The sequence below is a fragment of the Balaenoptera borealis genome (genome assembly GCF_965194805.1).
Source record: "Balaenoptera borealis genome assembly, chromosome: 12".
Taxonomy (NCBI): Eukaryota; Metazoa; Chordata; class Mammalia; order Artiodactyla; family Balaenopteridae; genus Balaenoptera; species Balaenoptera borealis.
This window is the reverse complement of record NC_138869.1, coordinates 62,931,542-62,938,118: the sequence shown is the minus strand read 5'-3', so window position 1 is coordinate 62,938,118 and position 6,577 is coordinate 62,931,542. Positions and strand designations below refer to the sequence as shown.

The window sequence follows — 6,577 nt, the reverse complement described above, 5'->3', positions numbered from 1 at the left end:
TTTTCTGGAGTGATTTTATTAAATGGCTGTTGAATTTTGTAAAAAGCTTTTTCTGCATCTATTGAGATGATCATATGGTTTTCATTGCTTAATTTGTTAATATGGTGTATCATATTGATTGATTTGTGTATATTGAAGATTCCTTGCATTCCTGGTATAAATCCCACTTGATCATGGTGTATGATCCTTTTAATGTGTTATTGGATTTTGTTTGCTAGTATTTTGTTGAGAATTTTTGCATCTATGTTCATCAGTGATATTGGTCTGTAATTTTCTTTTCTTTGTGGTATCTTTGGCTGCTTTTGGTATCAGGGTGATGGTGGCCTCATAGAATGAATTTGGGAGTGTTCCTCCCTCTGCTATTTTATGGAAGGGTTTGAGAAGGACAGGTGTTAGCTCTTCTCTAAATGGTTGTTAGAATTCTCCTGTGAAGCCATCTGGTCCTGGACTTTCGTTTGTTGGAAGATTTTAAATTAGAGTTTCAATTTCATTACTTGTGATAGTTCCATTTATATTTTCTAATTCTTCCTGGTTCAGTCTTGGAAAATTGTACCTTCCCAAGAATTTGTCTGTTTCTTCGTGGTTGTCCATTTTACTGGCAGATAGTAGTTTGTACTAGTCTCTTAAAATCATTTGTATTTCTGCTGTGTCAGTTGTGATTTCTCCTTTTTCATTTCTAATTTTATTGATTTACATCCTCTCCCTTTTTTTCTTGATAAGTCTGGCTAAAGGTTTATAAATTTTGTTTATCTTCTCAAAGAACCAACTTTTAGTTTTATTGATCTTTGCTATTGTTTTCTTTGCTTCTATTTCATTTACTTCTGCTCTGATCTTTATGATTCCTTTCCTTTAACTGAGTTTGGGTTTTCTTTGTTTTTCTTTCTCTAGTTGCTTTAGGCATAAATTTAGATTGTTTTTTTGAGATTTTTCTTGTTTCTTGAAGTGAGATTGAATTGCTATAAACTTCCCTCTTAGAACTACTTTTGCTGTGTCCCATATGTTTTTGATCATTGGGTTTTCACTGTCAAGTGTTTCCATGTATTTTAAAAATTTCTTCTTTGATATCTTAAGTGATCTCTTGGTTATTTAGTAGCACACTGTTTAGCCTCCATGTATTTGTGTTTTTTACAGTTTTTTTCCTGTTATTGATTTCTAATCTCATAGCGTTCTGATCAGAAAAGATTCTTGATAAAAATTCAATTTTCTTAAATTTTCTGAGGCTTGATTTGTGACCCAAGATGTGATCTATCCTGGAGAATGTTCCATGTGCACTTGAGAAGAAAGTGTATTCCACCACTTTCAGGTGGAATGCCCTATAAGTATCAATTAAATCTGTTTGCTCTATTGTGTCATTTAAAGCTTATTTTTCCCTATTTATTTTCTGTTTGGATGATCTGTCCATTACTGTAAGTGGGGTGTTAAACCCCCTACTATTATTGTGTTACTGTTGATTTCCCCTTTCATGGTTGTTAGCATTTGCCTCATGTATTGAGCTGCTCCTATGCTAGGTGCATAAATATTTACAATTGTTATATCTTCTTCTTAGGTTGATCCCTGCATCATTATGTAGTGTCCTTCCTTATCTCTTGTAACATTCTTTATTTCAAAGTCTATTTTATCTGATATGAGTATTGCTACTCCAGCTTTCTTTTGATTTCCTTTTGCATGGAATATCTTTTTCTATCCCTTCACTTTCAGTCTGTAGGTCTGAAGTGGGTCTCTTGTAGACAACATATATATGAGTCTTGTTTTTGTATCCATTCAGCCAGTCTGTGTCTTTGGGTTGGAGCATTTAATCCATTTACATTTAAGGTAATTATTGGTATGTATGTTCCTATTAGCATTTTCTTAATTGTTTTGAGTTTGTTTTCATTGGTCTTTTCCTTCTCTTGTGTTTCCAGCCTAGACAAGTTCCTTCAGCATTTGTTGTAAAGCTGGTTTGTTGGTGCTGAATTCTCTTAGCTTTTGCTTGTCTGTAAAGCTTTTGATTTCTCTGTTGAATCTGAATTAGATCCTTGTTGGGTAGAGTAATCTTGGTTGTAGGTTTTTCCTCTTTCATCACTTTTAATATATCCTGCTGCTCCCTACTGGCCTGCAGTTTCTTCTGAAAAATCAGCTGATAACCTTTTAGAGATTCTTTTGTATGTTATTTTTTGCTTTTCCCTTGCTGCTTTTAATATTTTTTCTTTAAACTTAATTTTTGTTAGTTTGATTAATATGTATCTTGGTGTGTTTCTCCTAGGGTTTATCCTGGGGACTCTCTGCACTTCCTGGACTTGGGTGGCTATTTCCTTTCCCATGTTAAGAAAGTTTTCAACTATAATCTCTTTGAATATTTTTTCAGAATATTTCTTTTTCTCTTCTTTTTCTGGGACCCCTATAATTCAAATGTTGGTGCATTTAGTGTTGTCCCAGAGGTCTCTGAGATTGTCTTCAACTCTTTTCATTTTTTTTTTTTATTATGTTCCTTGACAGGTATTTCCACCATTTTGTCTTCCAGCTCACTTATTCGTTCTTCTGCCTCAGTTATTCTCTTATTGATTTCTTCTAGTGTATTTTTCATTTCAGTTATTGTGTTGTTCATCTCCGTTTGTTTGTTCTTTAGGTCTTCTAGATCTTTGTTAAACATTTCTTGTATTTTCTTAATCCATGCCTCTATTCTATTTCTGAGATTCTGGATCATCTTTACTATCATTACTCTGAATTCTTTTTCAGATAGGTTGCCTATTTCTTCTTCATTTATTTGGTCTTGTAGGTTTTTTCCTTGCTCCTTCATCTGTAACATATTTTTTGTCATCTCATTTTTTTTTTTTTTTGATGGTGAGGTTGTGTTCCTGTGTTACTAGTTGTTTGGCCTGAGGCTTCCAGCACTGGAGTTTGTAGGCTGTTGTGTAGAGCTGGGTCTTGGTGTTGAGGTGAGAACCTCCAGGAAACCTCACTCCAATGAATATTCCCTGGGGTCTGAGTTTCTCTGTTAATCCAGTGCTTCAGACTCAGAACTCCCACCACAGGAGCTCTGGCCCAACCCCTGGTTCACAAACCAAGATCCCACAAGCCACACACAGTGGCAATAAAAAAAAAAAAAAGAAATAAAGGAGCAGAACAATAACAAAGAGTAAAAAATAAAATAAGATTAGAAAACTAACAGCTATGTTAGAAAAAATAAAAATACAGATGAAACAACAACTGGAAGAATTGGAAGTTAAAACAGAACCACAGTAGCAAAAATGAGAAAACAAAACAAAACAAAACAAAAAGCTGGAAAAGGCCTTGGCAGTGGGGAGCAGGGCTGAGGCAGGGTGGGGTTTAAGTGGTGGGCAGGGTCTAGGCTTAGGACCCATGTGGATGGAAAAGGACCTTGGGAGGGTGGGGTGCAGGGCTTAGTCTCAGCATGGCCAGAGTGGCCCAGGGTGCCTCTGGCCTTGAAGGGCAGAGGACAGGCTCAGGACCCCAGCAGGCTCCCTGGGACTGAGTGGGTGGGGGAAATGCTAGGCATGTTTCCCCAGATCCTCCAGTTCTGGAGGGTCCCTCCCCATTCACCTCTCCTCTTCTCCCCCTGCTTCCCTCCTCCTACTCACCTAGGACCCACACAGACAGAGGGGGCTCCGGAAGGTGAGGCACAAGGCCCAGAAACCCAGCAGGCTTCTTAGAGTCCAAGTGGGTGGGGGAAATGCCAGCCTTACCTCCCCTGATCTTCTGGTCTTATAGGGACCCTCCCCATCTGCCTCTCTTCTTCTCCCCACCCCCCACGCCCTCAGGACCAACGCAGCTGGAGGGGGCCTTGGAGGGTGGAGGACCCAACCTGGGAGCCCAGCAGGCTTCCTGGGGCCCAAGTGGGTGGGGGAAATGCCAGCTGTGCTTCCCCTGATCCTCCAGTCCTGGAGGGTCCCTGTCCATTCACCTCTGCCCCTCTTCCTCCCTCCTCCCTCCCTCCTATGCCCCTAGGTCCTAAGTGGCTGGAGGGGTCCTCAGAGGTCAGAGGACCCAGCATGGGAGCCCAGCAAGATCCCCAGGACCCAAGTGGGCAGGGGAAATGCTAGTTGTGTTCTCCCTGATCCTCCAATCCCAGAGGGCCCCTCCCCATTAGCCTCTCCTCTTCTTCCCCCCTCTTACACCTCTAGGGCAAATGCGGCTGGAGGGGGTCCTGGAAGGTGGAGGACCCGGCCTGGTATCCCAGCAGGCTTTCCGGGGCCTGATTGGGCAGGGGAAATGCTAGCTGTTCTCCTTCCGATCCTCTGAGCCCCAGGGTGTCCCTCTAGGCATGGGAAAATGTCCCCTCTCCCAGCCATCCCTCAGAGGCACTGGTCCCATCCGACCTCCACTTCTCCTCTCCCCTAACTACCCCCTATGTCCTACCCAGTTGCTCTGGGGTTCCTCCTGTCTCCTTGGGTGTCAAGGTTCCCCACCAGCGTCTGGTAGGTGCCCTAATGGTGGGGAGACACAAGCTCTGTGTCCTCCACTCCACCATCTTGACCCATACTATTTTGATGACTGTAGCTTTGTATTATATCTGAAGTCAGGGAGCCTGATTCCTCCAGCTCTGTTTTTCTTTCTCAAGATTGCTTTAGCTATTCAGGGTCTTTTGAGTTTCCATACAAATTTTAAGATTTTTTTTCTAAATCAACAATATTGCCATTGGTAATTTGTTGGGGATTGCATTGAATATGTAGACTGCCTTAGGTAGCATGGTCATTTGGACAATATTGATTCTTCCAATCCAGGAATATAGTATATCTTTCCACCTGTTTCTGTCATCTTTGATTTCTTTCATTAGCATTTATAGTTTTCAGAATAAAGGTCTTTTGCCTCCTTAAGTAATTTTATTCCTAGGTATTTTATTCTTTTTGATGCAATGATGAATGGGATTGTTTCATTAATTTCTCTTTCTGATCTTTCATTGTTAGTGTATAGAAATGCAACAGATTTCTGTGTATTAATTTTGTATCCTGCAACTTTACCAAATTCATTGATGAGCTTTCATTTTCTGGTGGTATCTTTAGGATTTTCTAATGTATTGTATCATGTCATCTGCAAACAGTGACAGTTTTACTTCTTCTTTTCCAATATGGATTCCCTTTATTTCTTTTTCTTCTCTGATTGGCAGGGCTAGGACTTCCAAAACTATGTTGAATAAAAGTGGTAAGAGTGGACATCCTTGTCTTGTACTTGATCTTAGAGGAAATGCTTCCAGCTTTCCACCATTGAGCATGATGTTAGCTGTAAGTTTGTCATATATGGCCTTTATTATGTTGATGTAGGATACCCTTATGTCTTCTTTCTCGAGTTTTTATTATAAATGGGTGTTGAATTTTATCAAAAGCCTTTTGTGCCTCTATTGAGATGATCATATGTTTTTTATTTTTCCGTTTGTTGATGTGGTGTATCACACTGATTGATTTGCGGTTATTGAAAAATCCTTGCATCCCTGAGATAAATCCTTCTTGATCATGATGTATCATCTTTTTAATGTATTGTTAGATTTGGTTTGCTAGTATTTTGTTGAGGATTTTTGCTATTGGTCTGTAAATTTCTTTTTTGTGGTACCTTTGTATGGTTTTGGTATCAGGTTGATTGTGGCCTCATAGAATGAGTTTGGGAATGTTTCTTCCTCTGTGATTTTTTGGAACAGTTACAGAAGGATAGATGTTAACTCTTCTCTAAATGTTTGATAGAATTCGCCTGTGAAGTCACCTGGTCCTGGACTTTTGTTTGTTGGGAGTTTTTAAATCACAGTTTCAATTTCAGTACTGGTGATTCATCTGTTCACATTATCTATTTCTTCCTAGTTCAGTCTTGGGAAATTGTAACTTTCTAAGAATTGGTCCATTTCTTCTAGGTTGTCCATTTTATTGGCATACAGTTGCTTGTAGTAGTCTCATGATCCTTCATATTTCTGTGGTGTCAGTTGTAACTTCTTTTTTGTTTGTTTGTTTTTAAATTTTTATTATGGGATACTTCAAACATACATCAAAATAAGAGCATATAATAAAACTTACCCCATTGTATTTATCACCTGGTCATAATATCTTCCAGCTATTTGGCCACTCTTATTTTCATCTATATCCTTCTTCCTTCACATTATTTTGAAGCAAATCCAGTAACAGGATAGATTTGTTTTTGTAAGTATTGTTAGATACTCCCTCAACCACCTATTTATATACATATAAATAAGTTCATATATGTATATATATTTCCAGAACTTTTATCTGAGTTAGAAGATGGATTCTAGCTTGTTGTCTGAAATTCGGTAGTTACACGAAGTGCAACTTTTTGGGAATCATTTTTTTTTTTATTATTTTTTTTCACACACGCACACTGTATTTTATTTTTACAAGAGATAAATAAACTGACACCAAGCATTGTAAATGGATGACCACAACAAAAGCAACAATGATTGCAATTACCAAACATGAAACACACTCATACGATGTCATAATATTGACATTCAGTCCAGTAATCCTCCACTGTAACAGCTCCTTTACTTTGCAGTGAAAATTGATTTGTATATTTTTTGCCTCTGAGCCCTTGTGGGATTTTTTTTTTATTCAAACAGAAAGTCACAAAAATTATAATCATC

The 6,577-nt window shown here is 38.7% G+C and overlaps 1 protein-coding gene across 1 annotated transcript in view; it reads left to right on the top strand.

Moving 5' to 3' along the window:
- The window catches only part of KHDRBS2 (KH RNA binding domain containing, signal transduction associated 2), a 699,319-nt gene that overhangs the window by 408,561 nt on the left and 284,181 nt on the right, over positions 1-6,577 (top strand). The window lies entirely within an intron of this gene.